The sequence below is a fragment of the Bombus vosnesenskii genome, unplaced genomic scaffold (assembly GCF_011952255.1).
Source record: "Bombus vosnesenskii isolate JDL3184/JDL3185 unplaced genomic scaffold, Bvos_JDL3184-5_v1.1 scf7180000013295, whole genome shotgun sequence".
NCBI lineage: Eukaryota > Metazoa > Arthropoda > Insecta > Hymenoptera > Apidae > Bombus > Bombus vosnesenskii.
In genome coordinates this window covers 7,849,514-7,875,540 of record NW_022882946.1, presented here as the reverse complement: position 1 = coordinate 7,875,540, position 26,027 = coordinate 7,849,514, and the positions used below count along the sequence as shown (strand labels likewise).

Sequence of the window (26,027 nt, the reverse complement as noted above, 5' to 3'; positions counted from 1 at the left end):
TCAAACTGAATATTATCAAACATAAATTACGTACAATATTTTGATATTATACGACATAGCTGTAATAGCTACTAAAGAAATGGTAAAAACCAGAGTTGAATCAAATACAATTTTCAAGCTCCTAGAATCAGCTGAAATCAGATACATAGATACGTTCTAAAGGAACTCTATTCTCCTCACGCTCTCAAAAATTTACCAGGTATTCTACGAATCGAGCACGAACGACAAATCAGGCTGTCGATGAGAAGAAAAGAAATCGAAGACCAGTCGATTCCGAACTAGAAAACGAACGACGAATGTAATCGACTGTACAGAACGGATCACAGGGAAGGAAGCTTTTCGTCGAATCGATAAAATTTAACTATCCCCGCTGGTTCTTTCTCCGCTCGACCGAGCATTTGGCTTCGAGCGTTTCATGTAGTCCGACTTCATTCAACTCGACCGATTCTTTTCGGTTTCCGTTCTGTATACAGCTTATCCCCGCACGTTGCTTCTTTCCCTTCCCTCTGGTATCTACATAATCCAATATATGCTGATGCCGAGGTTCGATCAGGGTCGAAGGTCCATGCGAATCGTTTGTTAGCCCGTCCCGAACCGAACCCCTCCCCCCTATTTTTATTATGTCTACCGGGAAATCTAGCATCTCCCTGGTTTCGTCTGCGAGGAACCATCTGGCGAGTGATGTCGGCATCGCAGGTAATCCGGTAAACATCGGCGGTCGAGCTCCAATTAGTGTCTGTTTACTCTGCCCATTTCTTCCGCCCTTTTGACCATCATCCGTTTCTTCGTACCTCGGACGCCACACCCCTTTTTTAATTAAAATTTGTAAGGAGCTTCTGCTCTTTTTCGACCAACGAATCGACGTTGCGAACTTTTTCAGCGACTTTGTTCGCGGTTGGCCAACTAAGTTACGCGATATAATGGCGAAGGGTAGCTTTAAAGAATAAGGAGGTAGCTCTGGTTTGTTGGTATCATTACGATTGTTAGAGTTAAAAAGTATTATTATTAAGGTTTTCTTTTATTGTTATCTTGAATGATAGAAATATAAGTTTTGCTGTTACAGAGATATAAGTCTTCTATTTCTCTCAAGCGATGAGTAAAAGGTAATTGGTATGAAAGGGAAGAATTTTGATTATATCTGGGTAAGTCTGCAGAGAATCTCTTCCAGTTTGCCTCGCCGCGTTTATCAACGGATGCTGGTGAACGATAATATTCTTCGTGCATTCCGTCGACTAGAAACACTCGGAATAATTGTGTGTGCACAAAGAGAGAATGGAATGTAAAACGGAACACGTCGGTTAGAGGTACACGAACGTCGAAACGACGGTCTTCTCCGTATTTCGAGTATGGCGCGATTATTTCGGAATTCCCGAGGCACGCTTCCTATTTACTCCATTTCACTTTGTTTCTTCCTTTAAGCGTTCCTTCCTATTTCCGTTACGACGTACGAGGATCAATTGTTGGCAACGTTTGCATTCTACGTCGCATGTGTTTCAGCTAAGAAAGGAATTTGAATGTAAATGCTTTGGTCGCCTCGGTTGCATGTTTTCCTAGAGTAAACTGATGGAACATGCAACGTCGAATGCAAATGACGCCGACGGTCATTGCAGATTGCCACGAAAATATATAGCGGCCCGTGCCGCGAACCAACGAGAAAGAACGAGAGCTCCCGCGCGCAGGGATGGAAAAAAACACGACGAGAAGAAGGAGGAAAGGAACGAAGAAAACATAACGACTGTTGCGACCACACTACGTATACGTAACACGTTGAAGCTCATGCACGATTATAATAAATTGCTCTGATCGGCGTACGGATAACGACGAGGGGAACGATCGTCAGAATTGTAACCTTTAAGCTCGTCGAGCCTTCCGAGAAACCTTTCCTGCGCGAGACAATGCGCGATCGTTGGTTGAAAAATCGCGAACAAAGGGGAGCTCGTGTCCTGGAAGTATTTAACGTGACCACCGTACTCAATCTTTCCCACTCCTCTCTTTCTTCTTGTACTATAATTTGACAATTTCGAGACACGAAATTCGACTTCCAGAGTCGAAGCTTTTAATAGAAATGCGATCGTCGTTGTTCTCTTAATTCGGGACCGATCGTAGACGGACAGAGATTATTCGTCACGCGAGATGTCTCCTTGTTCGATGCGTGCGTCCGGATGATTACCAAAGTCTCGTGAAGCCAATGAGACGGTCGGTCACCCTCTATCCCCCTCGAATCGCGGAACGATCCTCCCCCGCGATCGAATAATTCGAAGAACGAAAGCTCGAAGCAATTCCGCGTCATCAGAAAGTCCGGTCGATGTTTCAAGGCAATTCCGTGGCTGGTAAGGGCTTATCACCGGGTGGCACGGCATCCAAAGCCTCGACACGGGAGCTGGTCTCCTCCTATAGAACTTCCACGAGGGTTGTTCCTTCCTTTCTCTCTCTCTCTCTCTCTCTTCCAGGATTTCACCTTTCTCTACCATCCCGCCGACGACCCTCTTACCGCCTCCACCCAACTCCTTCTCCACCTATTTCACCTCCTCCTCTTTCAGCCTTCTCCTCCTTCTACGCTCCCACCTTTTTCACTTCGACTCGACCTGCCCCTCTGCCCGTTAGTCGCTCGCTGCTTGAATTCCACAATTCCAGCAGCGAAGAAGGATCGATAATGGATCCAGCCGGCTTTCCACTCCATTCTATACGCATCATTTGACACCCGGTAGACGTAAGGAGAGAAGAACCGCGAACGCCGTTGCTTCTCCTCGGTAAAGGGAAACGCGCGCGCGAGGGCAAGAGCGGGACACGGAATTCAATAGATAGAAATCACTGCTATTGTCGGGGCGCTATATGACGCGACGAAATCGCGGAAAATGAGACGATCTCGAAGCCGAGGAGGAAGAAAAATTATATCGACGCCGGAATCCCTTAAGATCCACCGTTCGAGCTGCTTCCCTTTCATTCCACTACTTCTCTTCCGCGCTATTTTCCTTCTTTGTCGCTCCTTTTTCTTTTACTCATTCCTATCTTTCCGCTTCTCTACGCTTCTCGAGGGGTCAAGCTTCCCACCTTTTTGGCTCTTTTCGACGCGAGTAACGATAGCCAAGATGCGTTCTGACAGCGGCGAAATCCTCGCGAAAATACCTCCGTTCATACTCATTTCCTTCCTTTCTTCCGTTTGCACCAGCTCGCCAACGTCCTTCGGTAATCCTATCTATACGAACCCACGAGCTCGGACGCTCCTCGAGGATTCTCCCGGAGGACGCCTCTATCCTCGTATTGTCGAACGCTTCTTCGGTGGCCCCGTGGGTCTTTCATCACCTTTCACGAGTCCAAAATGCTCCATTTATAACATCGTCACCCTCCTCGAGTCGGCCGCGATCTTTTTTCCCCACCTGCACAAAGGATGGATTTCTTCGAATTTTCTCATACGGTCACTTTGCTGATTACGTGGAAGATAGAGTGGGCTTCTCCCTCCAACCAGATGATCGGCAAGTAAACAATTTTAGGATAAAGAAGAATCCCTTTAAGGTGAAAATTGCTTCGATAAGTCTGTAAGAAAATTGTTTAAGTAGAATTTAGCTTCGCCAATTGATCTGGATAAACTTATCTGGACAGACCAATTGTTAGATCAATCCGGTCAGATTCCTTGAATGGATCCCACCACGTTAGATTCAAGATGACGAAGATTGGCCAGTCGCTCCCAACTACAGGTATTTCTGTACAAATCATTACTTTCTCCAAAAAAACCTCGGTTAAAACGAGCTGATCTTACGCAAAGTCAAACGTTTCCCAGAATAACAAGAACTCTTGTTTAAAAAGGAGATCGTATGCAAAGGTCGTGTTCCGTGTTCCTGTAAAGCTGACTTAACCAACCCGTCACTTGCCCTTCGCCGGCGCCAAGATTGTTTTTGCCTCAATAAGACACGGTCATGGCCCGTCTAGTTAACGGAAGCAACTCGTTCTTTCCTCTTCCTTCTCCATCTCCTCCACTTTCCATTCTTCTTCTTTCTTTTTTTTCTCTTCTCTTCTAACAACAACAGGTCCAGAAACGGATGCAGAGAAGAAGTCTGGTAGCCTGGGCCCTCGTCCGTGAGCTGGAGTTTTCGAGACGGCCGAGGCGAGATTATAATTATGCAAATGCCTTGTTGCGGGGAAGAAGAGAGCGAGCAACAGATGTCTGGAACGGCATCTTCGCGAAGGAACATCGCAACGGCGCACGGCGGCCGCGTTCCCGCTGCTCCGAGGGCCGACGATAGAATACAAGGTGGGGCTCGGAAATGAAGAATGACTCGGAGACGTGGCCGTATTCTCTGTGGCCCCTTGTGGCTTTCGGTTCTCGTGCACGGCCGAATCGCGTCGCTGAATTCTTTTGCTCTTCCCCTGCCACGGCAAGACAGGTGGCACAGATTGCACCTCGCCACACGGCCCTGAACACCTGTGTTTCTTTTTATGAAACCTGTCGCCGTTGCCGAATTGCCACTCGTAAAATCTCTCCACATGGTAAACCGATCTGGTAACTTCGGTTTTGCTTGTTATTATATTTCTTGATGGGATATTCCACGACGCGATTGGGGAACGTTGGGCATTTTGAATGTGGAATGAGGAAATAGGAGTCTACTAGTCTGATAGCGATATTTTAAACTTCGCCCTATATTAGAACTATAATATTTAATCGTTCGTAAACAAGCAGCCTCGTTCATATTCTAATCTCCTAAAACATCAGAAATGTTTGAAAAATCCGAGATATTTTTCAATGTCTCTCGTTATGAAATCGTTCGATAAATTAACACTTCTGCTGATTAATTACGACTTTTGTCATCGCTCTTAAACAAAAGTGAACTTTTACCTGCGAACGATTAAAAAGTTAAATTGTATACTTGCCAAGTGTAGTACTTGCGAGTGACGCGTACTTATAGTAACACACTATGTATTTAGACTGTGGAAGTTGCCGAATATGCTCGAAACCATGGAGACTAATTGGAAGTTACGAGGATCGCGACGAGCCTGCATGAAGCCATTCGTGGCATTTCCAGTTGTCCTGTTTATAAATCATTCCACCCCTCATGAGTCCGCACGTAATATAGAAGACAATTCTTCCTCGATCGCGTGGACCCACCCGCTCTGCCTCTACCCCTGTCATCTACCACCGACTATATCCACCATGGTGCGCTCGAATGCATTCTCTCGCTTCTAGTGACAACTATTTTGTCTCTTTCTGGAGAATTCGTAGCGAGGCGTTCTCCTTGGAAGCAGGTTCTTCTGCTCGCCCGGTGAGAGGAGCCAGCCCTTTTATTGTGCGGCACTTGGACGAACAATTCTTATTACGGAGTGGCTGTGTTCGCGCCCCAAGAAATCTCATTACCTCGTGCGGGGATAGAATTGCGTTGACGAAAAGTTCGAAAGGAGGTGTTAAGGCTCGCGCGCAAAGAGAAAATCGAAGGAGACAAAGTCCATCTAGCTGGACCACCTTCAGCCTCCAACCCCTTCTGCCCGTTTCCTCTTCGCTTTCTCCATCATTCCGTGCGACCGTTTCATCCCCCGAGTCGCACTCTCTCTCCTCGCAATTCCCCGTTTTCGTCCGCGTGGCGAGCGAGACAGGGAGCGGGAGAAAAGGGAAACTCAATTTTCCACGGATAATAAAAAACAGAGTATTACTTAGAGACGCGGAATGAACGGAAATGAAGTTTGCGTTCCCGTTGGAACGGGACGCCGCCTCGTTAGCCGCATTCTTCCGGCGCAATTATTCGCCTCTGAATTCGGGTTTCAACGCGGCCAAGGATTTCGTGGCTGCCGAACGAATCGCCTCGGCGAATGGAACATTGTGTCGCAATCTAGTTGACGAGCACAGTCTGCGGCGTGTGGATCGTACCGCGTAAAAGAGAAATGGTTTAGAGCGTTCTGTGTCTCTCCCTCTCTCCCTTCCTTCTTTTTCTTTTATTCTCTTCTCTATACTTCTTCTTATTTATTCCTGTCCAGCAGATTCCCTTCCTCTTCGAGTCGCGTTTACGTATCACAGAGAGTTGTGACACAGGTGTATCAAAGGGGAAATCGATGCTCGGCAGGATGGTAAACGTTGTTCAGATACACAATACACCGGGAAGATTAATGATAGTGGCCGCGGTATCATTGCGCTGGAATGCATCCCGTCGTTCATTCATCATCTCGCGCGAGAGTCGCCACCATTCTGTCGGTGACTTATTATTTATTACGAATCTCTCGTCTTCCGCCTTACGGTGGCTGTCCCACGAGAGAAATGCGTTTTCTCTCTGCCTTCCAAGATGTATCGAGCTTCCATAAATTATAACATATGGTCTCGGTTAACGTACTCGTCACGAGTCTATCCCTAAGTCGAACTATGATTAATTCGACATGGACGATCGAACGAAGAAATAAAATGAATTGAAGAACGACGAAGTACGTGTTACGATTTTACCAGAAGGCATTTAGAAGTTCGACAATACGAGGCAGGCGAGAATGAAAAGTGGAGTGCCGGAAAATGGATCAACTATAATTACGGCGAGAAACGTAGCGTATGCTGGCAGCCACAGATTCGAAACGATCCATTAAACCATCAAACGGCTATTGATTTACGTTTCCTTATTGGCTCCTTGGTACCTCCTTATTATAACAGCTAAATCGAGTCATAAATCAAGCATCGTAGCGGGAAAAATCCTCCTGCGAATTTATATTACACCCCCTGCTTCGTTCTTGCTATGAGGTTATCCCTTTTTGCCTTTTGTACGTGAATCAACTATAGTCGGCTTATGGTAGCAAACAGAAGGATTTAGAATGGAGATCGCGATCGATAAAGTAAGATTATCTTGCAATAACCATTACATCCAGTTATTTATTTATTTATATGGATGATTTGAAATGTGCTGTCAGAAGAGATTCGCTTATGATTCGATATTTGTTTTCGTGTGCCCTGAAAGATATACATAACAACCGCGTATCTTTAAACCTAATACCAAGCTACCTTAAAATCAGTAAATTACATTCGTTCCAAGGCTATTTCGCAAAGCCATTATACCCAGTTATTTATTTATCTATTTGGATAATTACAAATATGCTTACAAAAGAAATTCACTTATGATTGAATTTTTGTTTGTATTTCCCATAAGAGATATAATACCCGTACATATTATATCTGCAATCCTAATATCATCGACCTTAAAACCAGTAAATTACATCTATTCCAAACACACGAAGCTCGTGCCAACTGATTTTATAGGTAATTTCTATCCTGTTTCTAATCGTAAATCCATCGAAAATGGCGGCCGAGATGAATGGATCAAACCGTATCCCCTATCCGTATTATGTATCCCCTATGAAACAAATTGCTCGCACCTCCATCAGGATTAATTTCCTGCCGTATATTAACCATCTACCGCTTCCTTATTTTCACGGATGCTATCAATATCCTTTTGCACGAATGATCACCTGACGGCGATGGTTAGTATCGCGATGGTTAGATCCGCGTGAAAATTCCAAACAAAAAAGAAAAAATCATTACACACGGATACTTCGATCTTCCATTTCGATTCGTTAGCCGTGTCTATCCATCAGTTAGATACGAGCCACCTTTCGTCCCCGACAGCCATCGAGACAGCCGCGAAATTCGCGGAGGGCAACGTCTTTGGCTGATTAATCCTCCGCATCTCGTTCCTCTCGGCATCCGTCTTGATACCGCACGCGGGCATTATCTGTAGCCGCGGAGGAGAGCTGCAGCGGTTGCATCCAGGCAAGTCGAGAGACAGCGCGAAGAGACCGAGATGAACCACGGAAACGGCAACGGATAGAGAGACAAGGACGAATATATGACGGTGGAAGAGAGAGAGAGAGAGAGAGAGAGAGAAACGATTCGACGAGAACGAGAAAGACAGGATAAGGTAGATGGGACGAATTAAAGAGAGAGAGGCCAGCCCCCGAAACTTGGATGTAATTACTCCCGTCTAGCGTGTAAACTCTCGTCTTGTCATAGCTATCCTGGCTGCCGGGTTCAGCTGCGCCACCCGGACTTGAAATTACTCCCGCTTCCTTCTGCGAGACTAATCAGCCACGGCTCCTACTGATAAAGTAAGAATCCTGTTAGCGGCGAAATCGAGATTCCTCGAGAACGTCTAACCAACCTGTGACCAGCCTAGTTGCTTGCTGTATGAGCTATGAATCTTGTTCGGTATCGTTAACTCAAGATTTGGATGATTATTCGATGGACTGGCTGGCTATGTTACGAGTTTATATAACTACTACGTTTATGTAAGTCTAACTGAAGTAATTGGAGATTGGATATTTTCACGTTTTAAAGAATTAAATGAAAGCTATGCGTTTATAAGGTGTACTACATCTATCTTTTTTGTGGGTAAAAATAGCCTAATACTACCGGCACTGGAGCACTTCTGTTGTAATAATTGGTACAGTGCTTTTATAAATCAGTCGTAAAGATTTGCGATCTGAACAGTACCGTGAGTTTCTTAGTCCTATGGCTGTGGACTATTAAAGTGCAACACATCTCCTGTACCGTTTTGTATATTCTAAGAAGATGTTCCATTGTAACGTCGTCTGAAAAAATGCCACGAGAAAGACCTAACGCGTCTATGTCTGATCATGAAGGAAAGTGTTTCCTACAAGGAGCATTGTGTCCCTGACAACTCTACGAGTATAGGACACTATACGTCGGTTGGATAATTGATCGCTATTTAACCAGGACGTGTGGCGATCACTGATTCTAAATAGACCATGGAGTTTATGCTAGTGTCGAGTTGCTGGCTCGACCAATCATAGATACATTACTTGCGAGGAAAAAAATTACTTCATCGTCGAATCGTTCGTTACGACTACGCAGACCAGTCGAACTAACGAACAATAAATATCTCGTTTTATTGTATTTTCTGACGAAAATGATTCCGTATGTCGATCCATTGCCGTTCAGTGGCGCGCATAGGCGTTCGAAATTAGAATAGGAAACGGGTCAGTAGCGTTTCGACCGGTTACTACGGACATTCGTTCCCTATGGCGTATACGCGTCCTGCGAATATAAACTAGTATGTATGTATAAGATGTCCGTTCTAACTAGCTCGCAATATATCAGCATTGAGGGTGTGCAAATGAATAGCGCTTTGACAATGTTTCGATATCAGTTATGCGAATATGCAACACAACGTGTATATGCGTAGACGTGTACATGAAACATGTATATAAATTAGCTGTGACTTTTATGCATTTATGGGGAATTTGAAAGTGCAAAGCTGCACGGGATATACATAATATGAAAAAATATGTAAAATATTCAAAGTATAGTGCTTTCTATAATACCTGATAGGTAAAACAATTCTCTAACAAGATTCTACCTTTTTACATATATTCCCAAATATATGAATTTCCAGAAGAACTCGTTATTCTACGTATAGGTTATTTGAAAATTTAATCGTGATCTTCTCAGAACTGTTTTACAGCATTGCAAAGTTAATTAAATTCCGACACGATATACCCTACACTCCTAATGATACTCTACGGCTTTTATTTGAGACATCTTCCTTCGACTTATATAACTCTTCTACATTTAATCGGGACACAGCCTATATACATGTACAAAGGCAAGAGCAGTGTCGAAAGAAAGCTCAGTCCAATCTGTTTGCGACACGAACAAGCCCTAAGCTGGTTCGCGCATGTCGAAGAGGAAACGGCCGAGTGTACGCGTCTGGTGTGCAGATTGGCTCGCGTCGATGTACGTTTCGAGAGGTCGATCGACAACGAACCGTTTACACCTTTATATCATCAATCAAGTGGACCAGGTAGCGCAGGTGTATAAACGCGCGGCATCATTCCGGATTGATCGATGAGCCGGCTAGCGTAAAACGAAAGAGTACACGGTGGAATGGCGACCAGAGAGAGGAACGAGAGAATCGAACGGAAGCCGCGGCTCTGGCATTGAGAGAAAGGGACACCAGCACAGATAGACAGAGATGGAGAAAATGAGAGAAGAGTCAGCTTCGAAACACAGTCGAAGGCTCGTCTATATTTTAACGGGAAGCTCGACAGAGCGTTAAAACGAGCCGTCAACGTGCCACGGCGCGAGGGTATTAATTACGAAGCGATGGACGTTGAACGCGGTTCCAACGATCCGTCCTGAAATACGGAACTCGTCCCTGACGGATATTACGTCGAAGAGATACTGGTCCCTGGATCGGCAGAAAAATTCAACCCCCCGCTGGTAATGACTTTCGACTGTAATTGGTCTGCAACGACCAGAGCCAAGCCGATCGATCCTCCGAGGAGGCTTGTTTTAACGCACCTCGATAAAGCTATTTAACTCGATCTGCTTTTACACGGGTTTTAAGCACGCTTTCACGTTTGCCATGGTTCGTTACATAGACTCGCTAAATGGTACTTTGGTTGATGGATCTTGAGTATAGCGTTGCTCGTAATCGGAACGATGACTCGATACGAATTTTGGAACGCGTTCAACGTGTTCGATAGAATTCCTCGTGATCGTCTTGACGCTCGTCGGCTCGTCAGACAGACGTAACAAATGAAACTGGAATCTTCGCCAGCTCGAAGGCTGTTACGCTTCACGAATTCGAAGAAGTATCTATCTATAGAAAGTCGAACGTGATTGAGTTCGCGCTGTGAATCGAAAATTTTCGGGCTAAACCGTGCCAACGGAAAGAGAAAGAGAAGAGACTTCAATGTTGATCCTGACCCTGTAATAGAATTCTGACGACTTCGACAATAGCGTATTTTCTGTACCGTTATAGCTCGTACGATTTCGGTCGTGATATGTACTTTCCGATTTCAAGGAAGAACTTAAAGGAATCTTGAACGCGATTGAAATCTCGTCGCACGCGACGACTTGGCCTGTGTCAGCCTCGGCTCCTCTTACCTTCGCCCTTGGTAGTTGTGCGCGAGTATGGTATCGATCGTGCTCGGTGAAGTTTAATTTACTGGGACCACGAGTAAACAATTAAAAGGAGTGGATATATAGCGAACGGAGGAACGAGCGCCTCTGCTGAATGGCTCTCCGAGTACCACGGGGCGGAACTAATAACATCGAGAACCGATAAACGCAAGTTACGACGTCTGGTTAACATTCCGCGGGCGACTCACCTCTCTCGGAAGAACATTCTTCCCCGTCGATCTATTCTAGTACCAGATCAAGATCCTACATTAGGTAGCACGCGAACTACCTACGTGCCTAATGTCCCTGTTCAGTTATTCGCGGCAAGAAGGCTGCACGAAGACTACGGCTAATGATACCAACGATCTAACTCCCGTTCACCTGGAAACGCCTCGCTCTGCAAGGAGATCGTTTCCAGGGACCGTGGAATTTACACGGATCGAATTTCGCAAGTTTCTCTTTATTGAGTTAGGTTCACAATGAAATTCTTATTTCGAAGAACGTTTGGAACGACGTAAGTTTTGCAGAACTTGTAATCCTCCGCATAGATGGCGATAGTAACAGTGAACTATTTTGTTGCGAAATCAGATAACGTTGGTGTTCTGTTTTTTTTCAAATAAGTAGATAAAATAGTTGTCGTTGAAAACTAATCGTGTAGTTATTCAAATTTATTTCTTTCCATCCACGTACGAAACAGTCATCGACTAAAATATATTACAAGATTAATAGATGGGTCTACTACTATCTTGTTACTTATGTAAACTAAAACATCCTCCTACCGCTCCTCACGAGGAGTTAAACATTCAAAAATTTCGCGTGTCTCGTATTCATAAATTATAATACATGACCATTCTCCAGGCCGTATCCCGAGGAAGTAACCAATCCAGTTGATGCATAATCATTTCTTACAACCGGACATCAACGAACGCTAATGACTATGTTAACATCCGTATAAATCAACTACTAAAAGCCTGAGCGGCCAGCAGCCGTATTTAATTCAACGTAAAAACCAGCGGTTTACCGATCTTGGAAATACTAACTCGACCTCCGAGCTTCGAATCCGAGTCATTTTTCATAACGAACAACCATTCCGTGTCGTCGATGACTACATTATCGTGGGATCAAATTTACGAGCGTGTAACAAGATTCGAGGACGACGCGAGCCGGCGAGAACCGGGAACCAGGTCTTTTTTAGATTCCTCGTAGGTCCGTCTGTGCCCGTGAAAGTTAGGTTAGGAAGGAACTCGGCGAACGTGGCTCCCGAGCCACGTTCCTTGGTGACGAAATTATCGTGGGCTCCGGTGTCGTTTATTTCCCCAGGGCAAGGGCCAGCTCTACGCACTCCTCTCTTAACGAGATTATTGTCGTCCTGACGCGGACGTGTCGGCCGATGCGTATCGATATAACCAATCACTGGTCCCTAGGAAGTACGAATGCGTATACACGCGTGATTCTCGTTTTCTCGCGTGGTGGCCGCCTTTCGATAAGCCTTAACGAGAGACACTTTCTCGATACGACAATACGACAACTCGCCCCCCTCGTGCAACACGGAAAAATACCGCTACACGACACAGAACCACTTTTCTTATCCCTCGTAGATCAAAGTATTTTTTAGCATAAACGATCGCAACGGCGATCTGAAAGTTTCACGTTTAATTATCGCCAGAGTTATGATTCGGAACAGATGTCCGATAGCTGCTGGTAATAATTAACAAGCTCCTGGACTGGTTTCACCCCCTTAGTGAAAGGGTTTTGCGTTTCGTACTGGATCGATCGAATTGTTAGATAGTATCTCATTCTTTCGTTATAATTTACGTCTTTGTTGCGTAAGGAAGGAGAGTGTAAATTCTCTTATCTATGGACGAGATATCTCGCGATGTCGATGACGCTGATGCAACGTGCTGGGACTTGTCGGCCACCTAGGGCGAGATACATCATTCGGTTCTGAGAAGAAAAGATGACACGCGATAGAAATCAAAGACAGTTGTTTGAATTTTTGCTCAACACAATAGAGACATAAATTAGCAAATATGAGCACCTTGATCTTTCGTAAACTGACACTGTATTTATGTCTCACTTCCATTTCTTCTTAAACAATCTACTCTACTAATAGTCGGAATCTTCAGGCAAAAATCACTTCAACTTTCACTTACGCGAAACAACATTCAATCTTAAATATTGAAAAACAAACATACGAAGTATTTAATCCATAGATTAATATTTATAGAAATTAATATTAATATAAATTCAAATAAATGAAATCATAAAATATCTCACCCCTAAATGCGAAGAGTTTAAAAATTCTAAACTGCAACTTCCTGAAACCTGTAACAGAAAATTATAAACTCGTTTTAATCTCCTCTGTCTTCCATTCGATTCGATACAATCTTCCATTTAGAAAATACGTTTAAATCTATCCTGCTAATATTGCCTGACGGTAACGCCTGTTTCGTCATTGGCGCCTCTAACGGTATTAACCAACCCTCGAAAAATATTCAATTACGGCGTAACATTGCCCGATCGTCTTGCGAATGGAAACAGGCAGGGAAGGAAACCGCGCTATCGTAACGTCGGTGCGTCTCAATAATTCCGCGTATTGCGAAGAGGGGAGGTCTAAGTGGCACGCTACGCCAACGCACGCTCCTATGAGTCTCGTTTTCTCGCAATTCTCGTTGGCATCGGATTTCGCGATGGGTCAGCTTGGAGACTGATAACAACAGGACACAACGGGGGAAGAGAGAATCATCGTGACACCGAGCAATCAGCTGTCCTCCTACCAGGAAGAGCGGCGCCTGTGTCTTCGTGAACGTCGTTGGTCGTCGAGCAATACCGTCGCGCCGCGCTTAGAGAGATGTCCCCGTCAAGCAGACGCGACAATAAAGCTAATTGTGGCCCTAACGTGAGAAAGCCTGACCGTACGTTCGTATATACGAGAGATTTCAATTACGCCTCGTTATGCCGGCAGATGGGCATAATAGTCCTTCTAGCGTTGCTGCCGACGCTTTAGGCGTTCCAAGAGAGCCAGTTGGAACGCCTACACCACGACTTCGAAGCCGAACCTCCGGCCAAGCTGCTGCCTACCTCCTTCGCCGCAATAACGGGGAAAACGGCTGACGGATAAAAATGGAATTTCGCGGGAAATCCGATTTACCCCGCCTCCTCCCACGCGTTTCTTCCCTCCCCTTCACATACGATTCTATTAGCCGTTTCTGCTTGTCCGCTTCGGGCTCTACTACAACGTCGGACACTTTGAAGAGATACGGCCGTATCTTTGTAAAAGCGTAACGTTCTGTGGCGAGGTTCTTAATTAAAGCATTACGTAGTGATACCGATTGATGTAAGCGACAGTTATTGTTAGAGTGGATACTTGTGGACGAGTATTTTACTTCTTTTAATAGAAATTGTAAATTACTCGATGATAAGAAAAATCGAAGGGATTTCAGAAATCCAATTTCAGAATACCAACAAGTAAGAAAGGTAAAATGGAATCGATATAGCGAATTAGTTATTATAGTCATTGATAGAATTGACGGTGGTTATGATTAAAATCTACGTATATCCATATTTTGGCAATCTATCTATTGGCACGTCGAATCAAAAGAATTAATCTGAGATATACCCTCATTCGTCCCTGATTCTAGACTTTGACAATTCGTCCATTCTACATTCTGGCGTGTAAACTTCGATGCTTCAGAGATACTAAAATCTTATTATATCCTTCGATGAAAGGATCCTATCAACGTCGCTTCAAAGAACTACTTAGCTGCGATATCGTAAAGGGTTCACGACCCTGCCGATATAATGACGGACATAATGGTCAATGGTGGATAAGTGTAACGCATCTTCTCGAAGTAGAGCAAGTGGTGTGTCACTAACTACGTTGTAACTAAGTAGTATAGTTTTGTCGCATGAGTGAAGTAATTCAGCAATTTAGCACGCGTACGTGTCGTATAATGCATGCGCTGTCGTTTATTGCGTACGTTATTGCGCTACCTGAACCGTAACTCGAAACACAGAATTCGCGTTAAGGATAATTTTCGCGAAATTAATAGATCGTCAAGCGAAACGATTACAAGTCGCGCATGACGAATTGCTGTCGATTTAAATACTTTTCAGGTCTTTGATTTTCACTTGCGAGTCGGAACTATGGTGTTAAAGAACGGTTAATTTATGCGAGTCGAGTAGGCGTACTGGACGCCAGTTAAACGCGATTACGCTACACTAATCGCTCGTGTACCGGTAGTAATTTTCGTTCGTTAGTCGGATCGAAAAAAGAAGTGCTCGCTGAGAGATCGGGCATTGACAGTGCTCGAAACGTCGGATTCGAGGCACGAACGAATTCCTTGGACGCGTACGTGTACCGGCAAGAGGGAAATTGATACGTTATTCGTGGCACCGGCAATATAATCAACGTATTTACCCGATCTGAAAAACAAGTAGCGTGCAACGAGCGTATTTATGCGCAACAGCGAAAGGTTTAACGAGGTGCTCGCGGCCATCGCGTATACGACCGTAACCACGTGTAGTCGTATAATTCAAGACACACACGGTGCTTTCTGAATGCCTCTCAACTCGCATAAAACTCGCGTTTCTCGTTTGCCGCGCCGTCCATGTCGCCCGGACTACTTATTACGCAGTCCAGCCACCGAAGGAAAACGCGAATCTCTCTAACTCGATGAAAAAGTAGCTACCAAATAGAAGTTACTGCCTTAAGTCTACGACTGGAAGTATAGTCTGCACTTAGATCAAACCTTCGAACACGAAAGTTTTGCGTTCTATGATTATCGCTCGCGTAGATACACCTTAATGACAACCGTTGACAAGCAGGTAGGTAGAAATTTACAATCTCTACTTCCAATTTAAATTTGTCCTTCCGTTTTTATTCGATACTAGAAATACTAGTTTCCTTTTCTGATATTCCTCTTAAGTATGCCCTTGTCATGTCCGTTATTATTTTCAATAAAATACAAGAAATACTTCATCACTTTCTTTCAAGTCCATTTATTTCTAGAAATTCAGATAATGCCTTCTTTTAACTAATTGTATAATTATACTTGTTAACGAAACTAATTCTGCTAATTAATATCAATCAATCAGAACGGCACGATTGGTTCAAATAACGCTGCTGGTCTTTGTAATATTAACCCATTAGCATTCACAGTCACGCGTCAGGAAATCTGCCGCTCTGCTATACCCAACGTTTAGTGTGAAAACGTAAGTATACCAATGGAGTCAATAATTACAATTTTACAAGCTTTCATCTCAACTATTTCAACTACCGATCAGCGCTCAACTGAGCCGTACCAAGCGATTTCGGACAGATTTACAGGTCCACGTGACAGAGATTTCTCCGCGCGATCTCCTGTAGACGCGGAGGATCGCGTGGCTGGAAATACGGACCGCTGTCAGCGAATAAATCGTCGAACAAAAACCGGCGAACGCTTCTCACCATTTCGAATCCCTCGCTTTACGACAGCCTCGGGAGATCGCTTGTTCCTGTCCCCGTTTCTCGTACAGACGCGTTAAATCCGTCGTGAAAGGGTTAAAGGAAGGATCGAGCCGTTTCTGCAAACGCGGATCGAGCGTTTCTCTTGTCGCGGCAGCTACGGCGAACGGTTACAATGCGTCACGATTTCGGCGACGGGCACGGATCACGGCTTGATCGTTATTAATGGCCACGTGGTCATTGTGCCAACGCGACTGCAACACGCCTTTGTCGTTCCCTCCAGCAAGGCCCGTAGCCGATTGCTCAGCGATTCATTTTCGGCTGGTTTGCGACCGGTCGCTATTTATCGCGACCGCTCGTTAACCGAGGATTCTTTTCTCGTTTGTTCCGAATGTCGAAAATCGCGACTGGACACGACACATACAAAATACGGATAGAAAGTGGCGCGAAAATTTACGTAGCGCGTATCCCGTGCGATTTTTTGTGCGGTTACGTTCGAGGAAGAATTGGAGAAAGGATAATGAGGCGAAGAATGGGTGTTTTTGTTCCTGAGTTTACTAATGATCGTAGGATGGGTGTATTTTTTTTATCTGAACACGTTTTGGATAATACCATTTGTTATTGTCAGGTAAAATAATGTAGGAGAACAAAAGTAATAGTATTATAAAATAATGATAGAGATCGAATACAACCTGCAAGGTATGCTTCGTTGAATAAACAGTTGAGATTAAATCACAAAATATTTCTCTGTAGGATATAATGTATGAATGTTATCGTCGAAATCTGAAACGTCGAATACGGCCCACTTGTCACCGAGTAATGCCTCTAACAATGAGTAAATGTCACTCACTGTGAACGAAGCTTAATAATGTATAAAAACGCGTAGCTTTCGCTCCTGCTGTTTCGTGAATTATGATTTTCTCTGACAAGTGTAAAAAACATATACGCGATCGTACGTATGTGTACATAAAGCGTCAGTTAAAAACATAGAAAAATCACAGCAACTAAATTTCCCAGAAAAGTGAACACGTTTTCTAAATTAATTCACCACGTGTCAAATCGTTGTCTATTACGGCGTTGTCTATTGTCCGTTTACGCCGATTCTCTTTCCGCTCGTCGTCGGATAACGCAGACTTTGCCGGCATTTGTCATCGACGCGCGGCTCGAAAATATAAATCGTAAACAGGCCAGCCGAGCCACAGGTTGAGGGGGGCCACGGTGAGCGAGCCAGAAACGGGAATAAATTCCACCGCGTGATAGCTGAAACTTCGCGCGAAACGAGTCGCGCCCCTTTTCTTCCTTCGCGTTACACACCCTTCCTCGACCTTCCTTATTCACCCTTTCTTGCTGTTCCTTATTCATCCACCTGCTCACCCCCTTTATTATCGAGCACGACGCGCGGAGCACGTACCGAAAAACGCATACCCCGCCGTTCAACTCTACCCGTGGCCGTTTCGCCGTCTAGTTTCACACGAACCAACCAATTTTTCTACGTGTCGAACGACTCCGCCGTCTGCGAAACGTTGCATCGGAATACGTAGCTCGAACGTGTTACACACGTGACAGCGGCACGTGGGTGGAGATACGAATTCGTTGATTTCGTTTGATATCGCGGAATAGATGTGCGCTGGTCGGTTCTGAAGATTTTATTCGCAGATCGAGCGAGAATTTGGAAAATTTGCCGTTTCGGTTGTTCAAGCGAATGTGCTAAGACTGAAGTGTATTTTCACACAATCTTTGATTTCGTAGATGAAGATATAATTGATACAATATTATTTATACTATACAATCGAATGAATTGTCCACTCGTGGGATTCGTGTTTTTTTGGTAAGCGAAGCGAAACCACATCGCGAGTTTCTAAACGAAAGTAAATTGTAGAACGGAGAGATTCGCCAATTATTCTAATCAAGTGAACTATCTACTTATTGTTAGCTTTAATCTAATACATAAATTCAATATTACTAAATTTTATATTCGTAGCTGATTATCACCTATAAGTTCCTCCGCACGTGGTTGATTCTATTGTCTCGCGTGTTCGCAAAAAGTTTCACTGTTCAATAGAATTAAAGGGTCACCTACTCGGGATGACTTCATCGCGCGATAATATACCGTGTGCCTTAAAAATTAGACGCTCGTATAAATAACATTGTAACCAACTTGAAACCCGATCCTGTAATCATCTAATGCTTGTTACTATGTTATACACGAATTTCGAGGTCGCATCTTACAGAGAGAGAATCTTGCCAACTCGCATGGAACGAACGTATTCCGGAGGCCCTAGAAACCCTAGCATACGGACACGAAAGTTTAAAGTATTGATTTCCCTGGGATCGCCACTAATCTTCAACGTCAGGTGAGTTACAGGGTTTTCTGCCATTTTCTCCTCCTCCTCCCCGGCCCCTTCTCTCTCGAGGAGCTCCTCAAGAGAGAAAGGCATCCGTTCTCCGTTTTATCGCCCGAACGACTGCTCGATTTTCGAACGTACGAATCGACAAATCGAATTCTAGCTGTTTGTTCACCGAAGCCCTGCCTCTCTCCATTTCTTTTCTCTCCCTTCTTCTCCTGTTCTTCTTTACACAATCCCGTTTCTCTCTCCTGCAGCTACGCGTTACGTATGTGTGCAGTCGGGAGAATGGACTGACGCGATTCAATTTGAAAAAACGGGAAACAACCAAGGCGTCGTCGGAGTCGTCGTGTTCACGGAGGTGAAACAATATTTTAACCGGGCTAGAAGGGGCTTCGAGGGTCCTTTGTCCCTTCGTGTTCTCCAACGAGAGAACGACTTCGAAACAATAATAACAAATATACACCTGCCAAACACTTTGCGTGTCGATAAAAAGGACCGCTCGCTTTTGAGATCCAATCTACTCGAATGTTTCCTATACCATTCTATGCACTATACACGTTGCCCCAGTTATCACGATACAATCGAAAAAGAGGATGATTCTACATGAAAAAACAAGTCGGGAACGTAGAATACAATTTTTTCATATGATCTTTTGTTCCGGAAAAACTTTGATTCGAAGTAGGCGTTATCCAGACGCGTGTATTCACGGAATTTCAAAGCAAATTTTTTCTACAAGAAAGCATTAAATTGAAAAAAATTTGCTCTATACGTGCCTATCGTTATTTTTTACACATAAAATCGTTCCCTATTTGATTCTAATAACTGAAACATTCTGCGTATAAGGAACTTCTTGACGTTCTATTAAACGTGTTCGATATGGAAAAGTTTACCCTTATGCGACTAGATACCACGTAAGGGAAGTTTACTCTCTGAATTACCATCTACGAAAACGGACTATATTTACGTGCCATTTCGGAGGTCGCATTTTAACGCGAACATACGATACTCGTTTGAGCTCCTATCAATCGTCGGCGTCGTAAAGTTCGCACGTGGATTGCGAGATCGTTGCGTTCCAAACGAAAGTATCGTCGGGCTAGCATTTGTTCTCCTTCTGTATGACACACGCTTCGTCGTGTCCTCTTATCGTTAAGTAGAATCGATATCGTGTCGCGCCCAGAAGCCCCGGTCACGCCCCTGCAGGTTACTGCACCCATCGGCCTGTCGACCAGCAACGGCGATCGTTAAATCTTTTCGCGGATATCACTGTGTTATTGTATCCATCGTCGGCCACTCGATGACTCGCGATTCCTGCGGGCCGATATATGATGCACGCTCACTCGTCTTTTGTCGTCTCCTACGCTCCCTTATTTGTCAAAGTTCCTCTGCGTCTTTGTTTGAAACAAAGACACCGTGTGACGAAGATATCGTGAAACAGAAATTTCAGGAAATTCAGATGAAGCAATTCAGAGAAATATACATATGTAAATTTGTTGATATTTGAGGCGTTCATAAGCTAAAGTGGTTAGCTCCATTTTCTCAGATTTTTCAAATTTTGGTGTCAAAGTTTTTCGATTTACGCTTATCTCATATAATTCCATCAATTTCTTCTACTTTTTATCTTGTGAAGTTAACCGACTTGGCAAATAAAGCGGTACATTTACTGAACTTATCGGCATCATAGATATCGGATCTGTAACGTCGAGTATTTATACTTTGTTTTTAATATAGTATACGAATCAGGTTCCGATTGATTTTATGGACTTGTCAAATTTTCCTAGCCTGCTCGAGCAATTTGTCCTTAGATCGCGACCATTCGGTATATTGCTCATCGGAATGGTTTCCGGTGTCCATCTAGATATTTCACGACACATTGCACACAGGCTTACCGACGCCGACAATGAAATCGGAAACTGCGGTGAACAGCCTCGATCTTGGTACTCGAACACATCCGTAAGTACCAACGCGAAAAAGCAACCTAGCCACGCACCCGCGTCTTATGAACGCATAACCGTAGAATTCGCCTACTAGAAACACTTTAGAGAAAACCCGGAAACGATCATTGTTTCACATGGAATCAAAGATCGAGGGAAAAAAATTATAAACAACTTGCGCGTTTCGCGACTGGCGACAATAGAACCGGTCGCATCGATTTTTATTAGAATCGATCTGTATATTCCGTGGCTTGCGGCCAACCGACGTGTCCACTGACCTCGATACAACGAGCTCGATAAACCAGCCACCCCCTAGCACCCCCCGTTACCTATCGATCGGACGGTGGATCGATATTTTCATCCACTTCCGTGGAGCGTGTCGCGTGGACGAAGAGAGAGAAAGAGAAGCAGAGAAAGAACGTACAGGATTGTTCTAACTTTCGGCCCCGACGTTGACAGAGTCTGACCCTCGTTCCCCCTCTCGAGCACCGATTAAAATTACATTTGTTCCCTTCCACGCAATCAACGTCAGACTCAACGATCCAATATTTACCCTCGCGGCAGCAGAGTAGTGGCCCTTCGCGGTTCGAAATCCCAAAAATCAATAGCGAAAAGGGTCACCGGCCTCTCGTTGCGGACTTCGAGATGAGCAGCTGCTTGTCAATCTCGGAACGATCAAGAGTGCTAATAATGATGGTAATGTGATGAGCAGTAATGAAAGTTGCAAATACTTAATACCAAAGTAACGTAGCAGAAATAACTGTAGAGTTTTGGGTATATGTGTGATAATTCGGTAAGTAAAATTAGGTGGAATAGGAAGTTACTATTTTGAGCATTAGTTTATTAACTATACTGTATAAATGGTCTAATGAATATAACTGCAAAGTAGATTATAATTGCAATTCAATGGCTCGGTAGAAGAATGCTAAAAATGGATTTTTAAAGAAGCGCGATAAACGAGATAAGTACAGTAATCAATACGTAACATTCTTAATTGTTTAGAATACTTTATTATGCATTTGCAAATCTTTATGAATAAATACGCTAGTATGTTTTAATACTTAGGATCATACGGTTTTCTCCATTCGTTTAGTTTAACTGTACCAATAGTTTCCTCTGATTTTGTCACTCGTACCATTTTTTTCTCCGGTATAGTCCTTTCCTAAGCATCGAACACTGTCTTATACCAGCCAATAACTGGAGTAGCTATCACGGCTCTATCACGTGCTTTACACGCGAATGTATCGTTTAGCTGCATCGACCGGACTCGCACGAGTCATAGAGGCAAAGTGCAAGAACAAAGAAAAGAAAGAAGGAAGTCATACACAAGAACGAAGTTCAATGAACACCGTTATTGAACCTAACCTGATCACGAGAATATCGACAAGCTTTTATGACAATCTTTTTACTCGAGGGTTAATCAAGGATGAATTAATCGTATAAGTTTTCATGAACGAGTTCTTGTCGTGATTCATCCTGCCTATTTCTTGTTCCTTCGCGAGACTAAATGAACCACAAAAATAACGACGATCGCTGTTCACCATACGTGAAAAACGGACGAAGCAATTAACAGATCGCCCTGTGGCAACCTATCGCGGACCCGTCACTCGTCCAATTTTTTCCTCTGCTGTCGCCACGTCCGCGGCTCCTATTTTAGGCGAACACCGGCTCCATTTCTCAAGCGTACCGAACAGGGATCGTCGTTCACTAAAATTCTTTCCTTGTTCCTGCGAACGTTATCCATCCGAAACGTGTGTCGACGCATTCCTTGAGCCACCCCTTACACCCAACGAACGGAGAGGGGCGCACAACGAAAAAAAATGCCTTCGAAAGGGCATCGCCTTTGGCCATTACTAATACCAATGACACGAAGATGAAAGATAAAAGAAGACAATGGCAGGAGACAATGACAAAATGGAAAAGGATGTAGAAGAATGTACCAACTTTAATAACTAGTATTGCGGTATGTACGTTTTGGACCGTTCCTGGTAGTGTAATGCATTATTTTAGATAAAAGTTTAACGCGTTTAATCGACCAATTATTTTTGGACGTTATCGCGTTCATTCGTCTTCGATTAATTTTGCCCATCACGAAAACTTCGAATGTCAATTTATTACTCAAGAGTTTATACATGGTGTATCAAAAATTGCGTCGTGTATATGTGTATAAAAATATATGTATATAAAATACTAGAACGCGGTTTCAAATTAAGACGAACAATCGCAAAAATAACAACGCGAGATTTGTGCAATGTGTTAAAGTTTCGTGGATCTTTGAATGCTCTTCGTACAATTTAATAGCACGAGGTTGCTTTGTCGATTAAAATGGTTAGGTAAAATTGACTGTTCTATATTTCAAAATATAAAAATATTTTGTTTCATATTTTTGTATAATTTTTAATTGTGATTTATTTCGCCATTGTTTTGAGTATAAGTTTGATACTTTTTTATTGACTGTGAATAATTTTCCATATGACGTAGGAAATATTACGTATAACATACATGGTACACGTTGATTGGTTAGAAATTAGAAAGTAAAGAGGAGGAGTCAAAATCCAAGGCATATAATTGGATACCAAGTGAAATTTGTAGTGGGAGGAAATGAAAGTGGAAGTCTACGCAACTGGTTGACTATAGAAAAAATCCAGGACAGGAGGGGAAATTGATAGAAACTAACTGATATTAGGATGCCTAGTTTGTAACTTAGTTTCTTAGAATTCTTTATTGTTTTACAATCTTTCGTTGTTCCCTTTAGCTATAAAACAAACGAAGAAGAAGGAAGGAAATAAACACAGGATAAACGAAAACGACGGTGACACTGTTACCACGAAAGCGAAACCAGTACTAAATTTAATTAATATTCGATGACGCGTCACGCTCAGGTGCGACCAAACTGACCGGATGTACGAACCCTATGGGACACGATTTTACGAGCTACACGCGAACTCTTCCTGCCACGCATCCGACCGGGTCTCTTTAGCCTTCCCCACCCAAGTAGCCACGCTCTTCTTCAGTAGCTATTCCCTCTACCGTTCTTCGTTCGTGTCACGAAAGAGTCAAACCACCTACCACGAGGTTTCATCAACGGCAGTACGCACGTCGGCGCGCGTGACTCGCATTTATCCGTCCACTTTTTTGTCGAGCCACGGCCAATTTTCCAAAGTCCAGCGGGCATTAATCATAGAAGAGACGAGGCTAATAACCCGCTGGATTCGTGTGCACCGGCGAGCTCAGACGGAAGAAAAAAGAAAGCAAAACGAAGAGACGAAGAAAGAAAAAACCGTGACAGGACCACCATAGCTATTGTCGTCGTCGGGGTAACGTCTACGGAATTGCTATACGCTCGGAAACGAGACGTTCAAGAGTTTTCTCGTGTTAATCAAAAAGTCTCATAAAGGTTGAACGATATGTAGTATCGTAGTGGTGAACGTAACGAGCCATCGTCTTAGACTGCAATGATGATCTATTGGACAGAGTACTCTCTTACAGTTGGGTCATCTTCCTCCTCGTATGACACACACCTTCTTTATTTATTTATGACCGTAATCCCTTTGATATAGTGTGTTATATGTGTACATTACTGGTGAAAAGCGTGAGCGGACTCTTTCGACAGAATATTATTTCGAAATTACACACAGAAAACCTCAGGATGGTTTATCCTTACGGTACGATAAGGTCTGCTAAAGTTAGAAGTTAATATAATATAGAAAAATTAGTGCTTGGAAGTGTCAAGTATTATGGAGCAATTTTATTATTTCATTATTCTTAGATTATTTGAGTGTCAAATTGCACATACGCTAGATTCTTCGAAATTAATAAAGAGACGAATTATGCATCCAATTCCAACAAATTGTGTTCTTTACTTTTTTATACTAATTGTGTCCTTTTTATTTGTCATCGATAAGATTGTAAATAAACAACTTACATTTCATAATAATTCCAGAAGAACATAATTTACCAAACAACTATTGGTTACGATCTTCTGTTTTCCATTAATTCATACAGCTTAATGAGATTCACGTATTGTTGTTACGTCCGAATCGATCAAGATGTGCGGCAGTGTGTGTACCTGTAAGAAAAGACGAGCAGTTTCGAAGAAACTGGTTCTCAAGAAGATAGAAAATCGGTATGGACGGTCCACGGCGTCCGACTAGGTTCATTAAAACTGTCATGGCTATATTTTCATAGGTTGACTTCCCAACTACCTTACTACTCGAGTTAATAAGTCAGAGACGAGGGTAACGCTTGAATCGTCGATTCGCGAGGTTTTTCAACTTTCGAAGCCAATGGACCGAGAAAAGAACTCGTCACGCGCGAACAGATCCGAACAACCGTGAACACGGCGCTTTTCGATTCGCGGAGCTCTCCCCCTTTTCCAGTCGCATCGCATCGGTTTTTAACCGGTTCTCGCTGTCGTTCGCCGATGGGTTTACGCAAGTATGTAGTTCGGTAGTCGAACGACTATTTTATACGGCATCCTTTGTTTTTCACGGACCGATACCAGATAACGATAAAACGCTTATCTGGCCGTTAATGAAATTTACGATTGCAGGAAACGGCGATTTCGCGGGTTCGTGCGTACATATTTTTTCGTTGGACGCGGCCCAGCCGCAGAATTATGCGTTTGACTAACTAACAGGGCAGATTTACAACCGGAGACTGTGCGCAAAAATGTATTCTCCCGTGGGAAGAGATAGAAAGAGTATTCTACACGTACACGTACAGGTACACGCAAACGTGTCCCTGACAGTGTCCCTGTGGTTTTTAAGATTCTCTCGCGAACAGTCTCGAGAACCATCTGCGTACCGCGAGAATCAATCCGACTGTAAATAACAGCCACTCGTAAAATCCGTCGAACGACTGGGACGTAAAATCCTGGATACCTTTTAGTATGCTTTAGGCTGATAAACGCGTAGCCGAGTCGACGTAAATAAAAAGCAATTAACGATAAATTTTCGTGCGTCGAGACGTGGAGCGGGCGGCCCGCCGCGAGACGTCACTCGCGAGACTATGGCCCCGCCAACAAGCAACCAGACCCGCAATTATGACGCGAAAAGTTTTAATTAAACCGACCGTCCGGAGCCGATGCGGTGGAAAAACGAAGAACAAGTCCGATCTAGGATCGAGGGTACTTTGTTCGACCGTAGTCTGCACTCTACATACGTGTGCACTTGTGCAGTGTGCATTGCCTATCTTCATCCTTCCGAAGCTTCCGTGAAGCTTCCCTTTCTCTTCTCTTCGCGCTCCTACGGCCCGAGGTTCCTCTCTCATATTCTTCCTCCACCCACTCCGATTACAACCAAGCTCGTTGATGGTGTTCGGTTTCTGATTATCGGAAATCGATCCCAGGCAGGCCGTTAAGGACACGGTTGACTAAGCGATAGGTGTGCCTTCGCTTGTGCTTCTCCGCTTTCGCCAGGATA

The 26,027-nt window shown here is 43.8% G+C and overlaps 1 protein-coding gene across 3 annotated transcripts in view; it reads right to left on the bottom strand.

Moving 5' to 3' along the window:
- Positions 1-26,027, bottom strand: part of LOC117233182 (discoidin domain-containing receptor 2-like) — a 130,066-nt gene that overhangs the window by 76,805 nt on the left and 27,234 nt on the right. For 2 of the 3 annotated variants that reach the window (XM_033493227.1, XM_033493226.1), the window contains exons 2-3: positions 13,157-13,204; positions 2,484-2,486 (exon numbers count right to left, since the gene is read on the bottom strand). The exons of the other annotated variant lie outside the window; for it this stretch is intronic. The gene's annotated coding sequence lies outside the window, so the exon portion shown is untranslated. The remainder of the gene's footprint in view (positions 1-2,483; positions 2,487-13,156; positions 13,205-26,027) is intronic. 3 annotated transcript variants of the gene reach the window in all.